The sequence below is a fragment of the Leucopleurus acutus genome (assembly GCF_964270905.1).
Source record: "Leucopleurus acutus genome assembly, chromosome: 19".
In the NCBI taxonomy this organism is placed as follows: Eukaryota; Metazoa; Chordata; class Mammalia; order Artiodactyla; family Delphinidae; genus Leucopleurus; species Leucopleurus acutus.
Window position 1 is genome coordinate 54,049,938 of NC_139161.1, and position 13,243 is coordinate 54,063,180.

Consider the following 13,243-nt stretch of genomic DNA (forward strand, 5'->3'; position numbering starts at 1 on the left):
TTTTAGAAGTTAGAGCCATTTACAGCAATACAGTTTGACTTGTTTATGTTGTATATGATCAATGTGTACTGAATTATACTCAATATTTTGTAATAACCTATAATGGAATATAATCTGAAAACAATATAACTGAGTCACTTTTCCATACACCTGAAACTAACACAATATTGTAAATCAACTATACTTCAATTAGAAAGAAGAAAAGATACTCTAGTTTCCCAGTGGGTAGTCTCATATAGGTGAGGCATTTCCAAGGACAGTTTGCATTAGTCAAAATGAAATTGTGGACAAAGGAGAAACAGATGGGGATAGGACTTCCACGTAGCATTTTCCGAAGTAGATTTGACAGAATGCTGACTCTGAGAGAAACTGTGAAATAAAAGGTCCCGTGTCTAAATGAGTTCAGGAAATGTGGCCAACTCTATTCCCTGTTGTTGGAGATTCACCATAAATACTAGCATGTTAAGGGGCCTGAGAAGCCTTGCAGTAAAAAAACACGAAGCACTTTTTTGTACCTGGTGATTTGATGTTGGAACACCATCTTACTCCCTGCTTGAGAAAACAAGAGGAGAAGGCTGAAGGCTGCAATCCACAGAGAACTTGTCTCATTCTTAATACCATTTGGCCCAGAAGAAAGCAACAGAGAGTGATCAGGCATAAACACAGCTGTTTTTATTCAAGGGACAGTCTTTTGTATGTAACAGATGCTCAGTCGATTTTGTTCCTGTGTGTAAATGAATAAGGACGATTCATGGGGAATCTGTGTTGAAAGATGGCTGAAGTGATAAGGCAGAAAAGAATGGAATCAGACTCAGTCTCACTTAATAGTAATAGTTTATATTTATTAAGAACTCACTACGTGCCAGGCTTTATCCAGATTGGCTCACTTAAGCATCATAATAGTTTTGTGGGGTAGGTGCTAACATCATTCCCATTTTTTTTTTTTTTTTTTTTTTGCACACTGCTCCACAGACTCATTTATTTATTTATTTATTTTCAACATCTTTATTGGGGTATAATTGCTTTACAATGGTGTGTTAGTTTCTGCTTTATAACAAAGTGAATCAGTTATACATATACATATGTTCCCATATCTCTTCCCTCTTGCATCTCCCTCCCTCCCACCCTCCCTATCCCACCCCTCCCATTTTATGGCTGAAGAAATTGGGTCACTGAGAGTTTAAATAAACTGCCTAAGGCCACACAACTAGTAAGTGACAGAAATGGGATTCAAATCCTCTCTGGCTCTAGAGCCAATGCCTATGACCTTTCACTTTTGCAAGCCCATCACTTTTGAGTGCTGGCAATGGGGAAAGGAGATATGAAATAGGGACATTGCTCCAAAGGAGGTGATAATGGACATGGGAAGAGAGTACATAGACACGAAAAGATAAATTACTTTTCCAAGGTTAAGTGCCAAGATGAGTGAGATGCACAGTGGACTAGATGTATGGACAAGGTATTTAAAACCCGTAAGGTATGTTGTGTATGTAATATATTCTCAGAATTGTTATTAATGATAATGATACTGCTTTGGAGGAGAGAAGAGATCTGAAGGGGATGGTGACTGTGGAGATAATAATAATGCTTTTCGTAATTCTTTCCAGTTTACATAGCATTTTTGTATATTTTATTATGTTTATTTTTCTCTGCAAGCCTTAGGGGGTTATACTGTTTATATTCTTATTATTCCCATTGTCCATATGGGGAACTGAGGCCTAAGGGAGTTAAGTGATTGACCAAAAGGCCCCACAGCTAGTAGGCAATGGAGCCAGAATTGGCATCCCAGGTTGCTGATTCCAAAGCCTTTTCCTCTATCCTCTACTCTCTCTTAAAGGAGGCAGATTTTAAGAGTACAGGGAGGAGGTTCCAGGCTTAGGGAACTTAGGGATTGTGGTTAGAAACAAGACTTCCCAGGGTGTGTTTCAGGAAGGTGGACCGGGCAAGCCTGGGTGGAAGGGTTGGGGGTAACATGGAGGTGAGGCTGGAGAAGTAGGCTGGGCTTGTCTGTGATGGGCTCCCAATGCCCATGGAAGGAGTCAGGACATTATTCTGAGATCATTGGGGAACCTTTCAAGGTTTTAAGCAGAAAAGTGAACGTGTGTGTGTGTGTGTGTGTGTGTGTGTGTGTGTGTAGACACACACATACATCTAAGATTAGTATAGAACTGATGGTAGAATAGAATGGAGAGGGAGAACCTGAGGTCCTAGAACCACTTAGCAACTATTTAGAAAATCTTGGTGTACAACTTGCCAAGATGATTATACAGGCTCTGATATGATTTATGGGAGTAGGTGGGCAGTTAGAATTAACCCCCGGATGACCCTATAAATTCAGATCTGTGTTAAAACTCTTCATGGCACCAGAGGGCTGGCTTTCACAGTGATTGTGCCCTGGTATCTCCTGGTCCATCCAGTAGATTCAAGAAGCGTATTGTGTGGGCTTGAAGTTGTCTGCCTCACTGTCCCGTTTAGGCCTGGCAAAAAGAGAACCCCAGGAGGTGAAAGGAATATGTTTAGCTCATTTAAGACCTCTCTGAGCTCTAGACTTATTATTATTATTTTTAATATTTATTTATTTATTTAGGATGCTCCAGGTCTTAGTTGTGGCATGCGGGATCTTTAGTTGTGGCATGCACGTGGGATCTAGTTCCCCGACCAGGGATCGGACCCGGGCCCCCTGCGTTGGGTACGTGGAGTCTTACCCACTGGACCACTGGGAAGTCCTCTAGACTTATTTTTTGAGGCCCTATCCCACATTAATATATTAAAATCCTCTCAACATATATTAAACATGCAAGTAATATCTATTTGCATTGAATATAAAAATAATCGTGGTGTCAAATGAAGAGGGCCTTGATTAAGCAGTACGGAAATGAGATGTAAAAGGAAAGAGAAAACCCAAGGGGTACCCTGAAGGCAGGATCCACAAGACTTTGATGATGCTGGGTTTGAGGAGGAAAAAGGAATCAGAGGATCCTACCTTTCGTCCAGCCTTCATTGCAGCCTAGAAATCTAGGGGCATGATAGCAGCCCAGGAGAAAGACTGAAAGGGGAGAAATATGAATTTAGATTTTGGACAGATTGAGATGGAGATGATGGTGATATCCAGCTAAGTAGGTAGAGATAAGGGTTCAGAGTTTACAGGAGACATTAAGACTGAAGATGTAGGTCTGTGAGTGTGAGGGTGTCACCTCTATGCCGTTGGTTGAACTTATTAAGGAAGTTGGGTTCTCAGAGAAAGGCTGCATGTTGAGGAGGTGAGAAGCGGAAATGAAGACAAAGAGAGTGGAAAAAAAAAAGGTTATTCTTCAGGTAAACAAATACCTGAGTGAGATCTTGTTCGAGTCAAAAGAGCCACGTGGATCCACATGTCACTTCTGTCATTTACTGCCGTAAATGGCAAGTCCCGTCACCTCCCTTCGCAGCTGTGATGTTTTCCCCTTCCGCTGCAAAATCAGAAACATAGTTCTGTTTCTGCCCAAGTCACGAGGATAGTGTGGGGATCCAATGAGGTACTGTCAAGATGTGGCTGTCTTCGCAGGCAGTCTGCTTCCAGCCGGTGCCAAACAGTATGCTTCAATCTGTAACAACCTTGACACAGACCTTGGCAAATAATCCACTAGCACAAAAAACGTAAGTGAGCAATGCAGACTTTACTGGAGATTTTGTAGAGCAGACTAGAAGAGGATTATATTACATCCCCTAAAGTATTCAGTTTCCAGCAGCAAGGACTTCCGCGAAGTCCGTTTTCCTTCACACTGATGCAGGTGGTTGATTTCCTTTCTTCCCCTGAGGTGTCTGCCCGACCCCTACGGGTACTCAGTTGTTCCTCTGTTACACGGGGCCATTTAGCTCTGCCACTGACCTGCATTCCTACTCATCTGGTTACTCAACAAAATAAAAGTCCTCAAGTAAAGAACACCACTTTTATCCTTAGAAAGTTTGGTGATCACCTATTTTTACTCACATATTCCCTTTGGGAGCTTCATCTTTATCCCACCACTATGCCCTGTAGTCCACAGCTCACACCCCACACCATCATTCCATCTCTCCCAGCCCTGAGAGGAGTTCTGTCAATGAGCGTTTTCTCCAGTCTTGTTACAGAATCATTTTGTCAACTCTAAAGTGATGGGAACTTTATTCTTAGCGTCAGAAGAAGTCAAGGGAGGTGGTATTTTCGAGAGGGTGGTATTTTCAAGAGAGAGGATGTAGTAAAAAGCTCTACAGAGAAGATGGAGAAAAGGAGGACCATGAAAAGGGCATTGGGTCCGTCAGAGAGGTGATCCTGACATTAATGTCAGCAGGATGGTGGGGGTGGAAGCTTTGAAGGCAAGGATTAAGGAGTGAGCAGGTGTTACGGAGGAGGAAAAACTTTTCCTGATTTCCCTGGGAGCAAATCTCTCCACCAATCGCTGTATAAGGCGCATTCAGAGGAAATGCAGATTTGGATGGAGAAAGCAGCAGCAGGGCCAAATAGAGAGGCCCAGGAAACAGGTGTAATCAATCAAGTTCATTCCGCAGAGAAGAAAGGGCAGTTAATTGTGCTGATAGGAGGCTCATCCCTTGCCCCTTACAACTATCTAAGAGCTTATGTAACAGATGAAATTTCCAAAAGCAGCAAGAAGTTCCCCAGCCAGAAACAGACATTTCTGGGCAAAAGTCACAGGACAGGTACATTAGTGAATGATACAAATTTATATTTAATCGCCTAATTAAAAATATTGAGTGAGGATATTAGATTCCAGAACTAGAGGGGAACCTTGAATATTACCTAATCTAACCCTGATGGTACAGAATCAGAAACTGAGGCTCTGGACAGGTTACCTAATTCATGCTAATTAATTAGACAGACCCCCCCCCCTTCCCATTCTACTCTCAGATCCAAGAGCGCTAGTTCAGAACTCTTTCAAGTGCAATACATAACCTTCCACACTGCTGGCATTTATACACTACAATTTTGCAAAGCAAAAAGTCGATGGGGGATTATCCAGAGAATTATTTAAACTGATTTTCCTTCAATCAGTGAGGACATAGATTTATCAGTTTTACAGGTTGGAAAACTGAGGCTTGGGAAGATCGACTAGTCATACGGCTAGTAAGCGGCAGAATGGGAGCTAGAACAAGTCTGGTTTGACTCCAAGTCCAGTCTGTGTTTTCACTACAAGACAGCTGTTTCTGGCTTTGCAAGATCCTGTTAAGACACTAACGCGCTCAGTATTATACATGCTTCTCAGCATTACACACAAACGAGGCATCTTTCTCTGAAAACATCATGGAGAGAGTGTGTGCATGGCGTGGGAACACTGTGTTCAGAGAAGAAATTCTACCAGTTAGGTCTGGCCAGTAAACTGGAGACTTTCTTCTCTGGCCTCATAATCCTGACTGATGCCTGTGAGAGTTAGGGTCTTCGTCATTTGCCCTTTTTTGTCTAGTAGTTGTATTTTGGTTTCTTCAGTGCTTAAAGTCTCATTAGAACTAAGAAAAGCGTGATCAGTTACTTTTAATTTCAACTGTTGGGGTATGAAACAACATAGCCAAAAAAAAAAAAAAAGATTTATGCCCTTGGCTAGGCCTAGCCCAAATGTATATTTACATTGTTAAGAGCTGCATGATAATGTAGTGACTAAGAGTGGAATTTTTTTTTTTTTTTTTTTTTTTTGCAGTACGCGGGCCTCTCACTGTTGTGGCCTCTCCCGTTGCGGAGCACAGGCTCCGGACGCACAGGCTCAGCGGCCATGGCTCACGGGCCCAGCCGCTCCGCGGCATGTGGGATCTTCCCGGACCGGGGCACGAACCCGTGTCCCCTGCATCGGCAGGCGGACTCTCAACCACTGTGCCACCAGGGAAGCCCTAAGAGTGGACTTTGAGAGTCAGAATACTGAGGTTCAAATCCTGACTTCACTATTTAAACTATTTGAATTTGCGCAACTTATTCTACTTTTCTGAGCCTCAGTTTCTTCACATGTAAAATGGGGATAATAACAATACCTAACTCATCGGGTTCTTGTGACAACTGAGTTAATAAATGCATGATAGGCTACTTTTTGAAAGTGACATGGAGTGGGTGAGGCCATGTCAACAGCAGAGCCTGAGACTTAGAAGCCAGGAACTTTCTCTAGAGAATGTACCAACCATTGCCTGTGCCAGAGGGCTCTGGAAGCCAGGACAGCATCTTCTACATTGTTCTTTCATCTCGTTTTTGTTGCTGTTTGGTAAGGCCCATCAGCTGACCACAGCCTGACTGCTGTCCATCCAGTCCTCCCACTCTACCCACGACATATAGCCAATTTCCTCTCCAGATGGCCCAGAACACTTTTAAGTCACCGCCACCCCCCACCTTCTCATTCCACACACTCACAACCATAACACAAGACGAGGAAGATGGAGCCTAGATACCTCAAAGCAGGGTTGACCAACCTTCCTAATTTGCTTGGAATTGAAGAGATTCCTGAGACTTCAGTTTTAAAATCAGGACAATCCTGGGCAAACCCAGATAAATTTATCACCCTACCCAAAAGGTGGTTGGGGGTATGATGGCAAAATCCTCAAACTTGACCAAGATGCGGCTAGATGGAACCAGCTTGAGATCTCTTACAAAACCAGGATGGTGATGAAATTCACATATGGTATTGCTAATTTTGAAGCTGTAATGCACAGAGCCGGTAACAGGGAGCATGCACTTATTCAATTTTTTATTCATCAAACATTCATTGAGGGCTTACTACATGCTGGGAAGATTTTAAGCACTAGGGAACAGAACAGGCAAAGTCTCTGCCCTCATGGAAATTTTATTCTAGTGTGTGCCTATGTGGGGACAGACAACAAAGATATCAAATGTCAATTAGGGATAAATTCTCTGAAGGAAAGGACAATTAGGATAAGGAAACAGTGGCTGTGTGGGTTTGAAATAGATCAATCAGGATAAGTTTCTCTAAAGAGATGATATTTGAGCACTTAGAGAAAGAGCAAGCCAGGAGAATGTCAACGGGGCACAGTATTCCAGGCAGAGAAAACAAGTGCAAAGGCTCTGGGAGGGGAACGTGCCTGCACAGGAACAGAATAAAGGCCAGTAGGGCAGGGATGAAAGGAGCCTGGGATACAGTAGCAAGGAATGAAGTGGCAGAAGCGGCTAGGGGCCAGATGCTTAGAGCCTTGCAAACTAAGGTAAGGATTTAGGGTTTTAAATGCCAGCTGTTATTATAAAGGTAACGCTATTCTTCCATATTCTCTGCTGAGGGTTGGCTCTGTTATCTGCTGTTTTTCTACTCAGCTTCGCTTCGTTCTGTCAAACAAAAAGTTTAGCATCTGCTCTTCATTTAACAAATGGCTTATAAAGACACTGTTCCAGGCATTGTGGATTAGAAATTGTTCTCTCAAACAGCTTACCATCTAGTTAGGGGAGGGTGGGTGGAGCACATTATTGAAAACACGTGAAAAGAATCAGTAGGCGTGGGCTTCCAAGGAAACACCTGATAACTACCAAGAAGAAACCAGGTTTCAATTTCCCAGGGAGGTGAGGAGTTGCTTCCGGTGCGCCCCAGGGCATCATGGGAGGAGTGCGCCACCGGGGAAGGGAAGGCTGGACGGGATTCCGCCGTGGTTGGGACCAGCCGGGAGACGCTGAGGGGCCGTAGCCGGTGAGTGTACGTTTGGAGTTTGTGAGAGAGGCAGCCTTTCCTCGTCAGCTCCGCGATTCCAGAGCGTAACTGTGTGTGTGGTGGGAGGGTGTGAAACTGGAAGTGGTGAGGGAATTCGAACCCCCGGCTCTTGACGTGACTGGGCCGCGAGGAAATTTCTGAAAATTCTCAAGTCGCCAAATCCCATTTGAAGTTTTTCAGTACGTTTATAGGCATTTGATTACATTGCATATACATATCCTTAGGGCTAAATCCATTTTGGGGTACTAAAAACTGTGGGTATCAATAGAATTATTTTTCAGAATATACCGGAAAAAAATATGATTCTTTTGTTCCAAAGATACCACCTTCCCATCCATCCTCTTAACATTTTTCGTAATTTGAGGGCTCTTTCTGTGTTGTACCTCAGTTTCCCCGAGAGAGAGCCATAAGCCATTGTTTCTGTGAGGAGCTGAGAAAATAGCCCGCCCTCTTGGGAAGGTCAGGCTACTATAATATAAGAAAAGCCCTGTTTTGGGTGTGTTCCCCAAGGGGAATGTTCTTCTTCATCAGCGAAGAGGCTTTTTTTTTCCTCTCGTGGGCTCCGGAAGCAGCATCTTGGTGGCGCTTGGAGCCAGGAGGGAGGAATCAGGCTGGTAAATTCCATCCTTAAGTAAGTTGAGGTTCTTTCCATCTGCCCACAGCTGATTCTTCAGCTTCCCACTTAGGAAGATGTGACCGGCTAAGTCCGCAGTGAAGGTGCCTGGGGACACTGGTGTCAGTGTAACATGTGGCCAAACCTCTGTCACAGCCAGGAGGCAGAATTTCAGTTTGCTCACTGACAGCTGCTGTGTTAGCCCCGGAATGTTAATGCTTTCCGAAAACTTGGATGAAAGGCAACAAACAGCTTTTAGTGGTTGTGCTAATGGTCTCACCCATTAAATGACCCTCTCCTCTTCACCTTTCTGTTGTCAGTTATACCCATGTCTTTGATGAGAATTGGATATGAAGTCCTGTTAAGAAGCACGTTACTTTTAGTGATTGTATTTAAAAAATATGAGCCTTTAAAAAAATTCCCAAAGTGAGGAACACATTGTAGAAAGATTGAAAAACATAATCAGACATACTGAAGGAAAAATTTAAATCACTTCTAAGATTTTAGCATAGAAGTAATCTCTACCTAAATTTGGATTAAGTCCTTTTACACCTTTTTTTTTGTTTGTAAACACATATACACTTTTGTTTGTTTTTTTTAAACGTGCTTTAAACAAATACACAATTAGGGTATCAGCCTGTAAGCATGATTTTGTGTTCTGCCTTTACAACTTAACAGATTATGGGAAATTTTATAATATTAACTTTTCTTCTACATCATGATTTTTAATAGTTACATATCGTTCCATCCTATGACAGTTTTCTATTTTGGGGCATTTAGGGTGAGCTAATTTGTTTTTCTTTTAAATATTCCTGTAAACATATGTGTGTATATGTTTATGCATATCTTTATGATATTTATAGAATAGATTTTCTGGGCAAAGGCTATGACTGTTTTAAGGTTTGCAGTAGTATAATGCCTGTTATTAGAGTCTCCACAGTAGTGATGTGGCATAAGAAAACAAAGTATTCTCTAATGATTGTTGCGGAACCCAAGCTCATATTGCTTGCCACACAACAGGTCAGCAAATCAAGAGACGAGTTGTTGGGGCAGGGAATAGTGACTTTATTCGGAAAGCCAGCAGACCGAGAAAATGGTGGACTAGGGTCCTCAGGTAAGATGGTCCAGAACCAGCTTCCCTGAGGTAGAATTCAGGCTTTTTTTTATACTAAAAGGGAGGGAGTGTTGTTAGCTGTTGCAGACTTGGTGTCAGAATCCTTTGTTTTTGCAGCTGTCCAAGTAGGTCAGATCATGGTGTTTCTGTAAACCTCCAACAAGACAAATGTTATTCTCTGTTCTGCAACTTTTTACTTCTATATGAATGGAAAAGTGTTACACTTGTAAAGACTAGAGCCTTGAGAATTGACTATCTTGTATATTTCAGGCTATAGGCAACAATTAAGTTGTAGCAAAAACAATAGAGTACAAAGGTTAAAGTAAAAGAAACAGATCTAATATGGAGTCAATTTTGTTATTCCCTAGTACATGAGCATGCTGATTTTCAGCTGTTGTAAATATGCAATAGTCAGTGCAACATGACTGCAAAGTAAAATGACAAATACTGCCAAATTTTCAGAATTTAATGAAGTTGTTGAAAGTGGTATTAGAAAACTGCTTGAATTTTGCAAAGCCACTGGCCAGGGTGATGCAGCAGCACTGAACTAGTTAATAATTAAAGTTCTGAACATTGACAATGATGATGATCCAATAAGTGCTTCAAGAGAGTGAGTTTAGGATCAAAGGATTAGGAAGACCCTTAAAATATCAATGAAGACATCATACAGTTTTTGCAAAAAAGGACATTCTTTATGATTGCATTGCAAAAGTTAAACATAAAGGGTGTCACATCATACAAGATTGTGAGAACGATGTTCCTTTCCTCTCAACTCCAACATTGATTCATTCTTTGTTCTAAGAATTAACAGAGATGCAGTTATAACGTAAATCTTGTGACGTATAAGAAAATAAATTTATTTCAGTACTTCTGGCTTGATTTTTATAATAAAATCCCAATCAGACTTTCCCCCCACAATTTACTGTATAATTTTGGACTTCATTTTAATTAATTTAGATTCACCTTAAGTGGTTGTTTTCTGAGGTACATGATTGTTGATGTAGAAAATCACAAAGAATTTCCCCCCAAACTCAGAACTATGAAGTGAGTTCAGTAGGGTTTCAGGGTATAACATAAACATACAAAAATCAGTTGTATTGCTTTATGCTGTATGCTAACACTGAACATGTGGACACCAAAATTAGAAATACAGGGACTTCCCTGGTGGCGCAGTGGTTAAAAATCTGCCTGCCAGTGCAGGGGATACAGGTTTGATCCCTGGTCTGGGAAGATCCCACATGCCATGGAGCAACTCAGCTCGTGCACCACAACAACTGAGCCTGTGCTCTAGAGCCTAAGAGCCACAACTACTGAAGCCCACGCGCCTAGAGCCCGTGCTCCACAAGAGAAGCCACCGCAATGAGAAGCCTGTGCACCACAACAAAGAGGGGTCCCCGCTCCCTGCAACCAGAGAAAAGCCCATGCGCAGCAACAGAGGCCCAATGCAGCCAAAAAAAAAAAAAAGAAATACAGTACAATTTACAATTACTTAAAAACAAAAAGAAAGAAAAAGAAGAATTTAGGTGTAAATCTAACAAAACATGTACAGGACTTGTATGCTGGAAACTGTAAAACAAGGAAGAAAGAAATTGAAGAAGATCTAAATAAATGGAAAAACATACTTTATTCATGAATTGGAAGAATCAACATAGTAAGTAAGCTAATTTTCCCCAAAGTGATAAATAGATTTAATGTAATTCCTATCAAAAATTATAACTCTGGCTTTAAAGTTTGACATACAGTATCCTAATTATTATTTTCCCAAAGCACTATAATTGTAGTATTTCCCCCAATGAAAAATTTTAACAGCTTTATGGGGATATAATTGATGTATGACGAACTGTACATATTTAAAGAGTCTCGACATATGTATACACTGTGACACCATCATCTGAATCAAGATAATGAACATGTCCATCACCCCCAAAGTTTCCTCCTGGTCCTTTGTAATACATCCTACTGTCCTTCTGTGCCTCCCATAAATCCTGCCTCTCTATCCCTAGGCAACCACTGGTCAGCTTTCAGTCACTATAGATTCATTTTTTTTCTAGAATTTTATATAAATGGAATAATAGAGTCTACACTTTTTTGGTCTGACTACTTTTCAATCAGCATTATTATTTTGAGATCCATCCATGTTTTTGTGTGTGTTAATAGTTTATTTTTATCATTTAAAAAAATTATTTTATTTATTTATTGTTGCTGGCTGCGTTGGGTCTTCATTGCTGCGGGCGGGCTTTTCTCTCGTTGCGGCGAGCGGGGGCTACTCTTCATTGCGGTGCGCAGGCTTCTCATTGCGGTGGCTTCTCTTGTTGCGGAGCATGGGCTCTAGGTGCACGGGCTTCAGTAGTTGTGGCTCCGGGCTCTAGAGCGCAGGCTCAGTAGTTGTGGTGCATGGACTTAGTTGCTCCGCGGCATGTGGGATCTTCCTGGACCAGGGCTCGAACCCGTGTCTTAACCAGTGCGCCACCAGGGAAGCCCAATAGTTTATTTTTATCATTTTGTAGTATTGCATTATATGGATTCACCACAATGTATTTATCCATTCACCTGTTAATGGCCATCTGGGTTGTTTTCAGTTTGGGGCTATTACAGATAAATATGCTGTGAACATTTGTGTTCAAAGTTTCTGTGTGGACATATGTTTTCATTTCTCTTGAGTAAATACCTAGAAGTGGAACGACTGGAACAAATGGGTAACTTCTTAACTTTTTAAGAGGCTGCCAAACTATTTTCCAAAATGGTTATGCTGTTTTACATGACCACTAGCAGGTGTGAGAGGTCCAGTTCCTCCACCTCTTGGCCAACACGTGGACTTTCAGTCATTGTAATAGGTGTGTTGTGATATCTCATTATGTTTTAATTATTATTCTCCTAATGATTCATGATGAGCGTTTTTCATGTGCTCTGTGTATATCTTCTTTGGTGAAATGTTTGTTTAAATCTTTTGGCTCTTTAAAAATTGGGTGATTTGTTTTCTTTTTAGTGAAGATACAGATTTCTGTATGTACTCTGGACACAAGTCCTTTATCAGGGGTATAATTTGCAAATACTTTTTCTCAGTCGGTGGCTTGTCCTTTCATTTTCTTTAACAGTGTTTTTCAAAGTGCAGAAACTGAATTTTGATGAAATCCAGTTTATCAATTTTTTCTCTCATGGCTTGTGCTTTTGGTGTTGGCATCTAAGAAATCTTTGTGTAAACCAAGGTCACAAAGATTTACTCTTATGTTTACTTCTAGAAGTTTTTGTGATTCTACTTTTGGTTTCCTCTTTGATCCAAAATTTAATTTAGGAGAGTATTTTGAATTTTTTTGTTTTAAACTTATTAATTTTAGACATTTTTGCGATTGAGGCCTGTGCAGTTTATACTGTAAAGGAATGAAGCTGATAGGGGTTGGGAGGCAGGGGAGTGTGGATGGTAGAAGGTGGAAGAGGGACAGGAGTGCATAAAGTACAATTTTTGTCTAGATTGTATTTTTGTTCTACTGCTTCCTTTCTAGATACCAAACTCCTCATGTTTATACTGCACTAAATCTTTCTTGTCTTATTCTTCCTCATTTTGTAAGTCCTTTCTCTCTCTTTCTCTCTCTCACCCACTCATCCATTCAGTCTGTCAGAAAACCCTATGTGCACTACCTTCACAGTACATCTAGAATCCATCTGCTTCTCGTCATCTCCCAGTGCTTATCTCTCTGGTCTAAGCCACTGTCATTTTTTATCTTTTATTTTGCAGTAGGCTCCTAACTGGTCTCACAGTTTCTACCTCTGCCCCCTTCAGTGTATTCTCAATGCAGCAGAGTGATTCTTTTTTTTTTTTTTAAAGACTTATTTATTTATTCATCTTGGCTGTGTTGG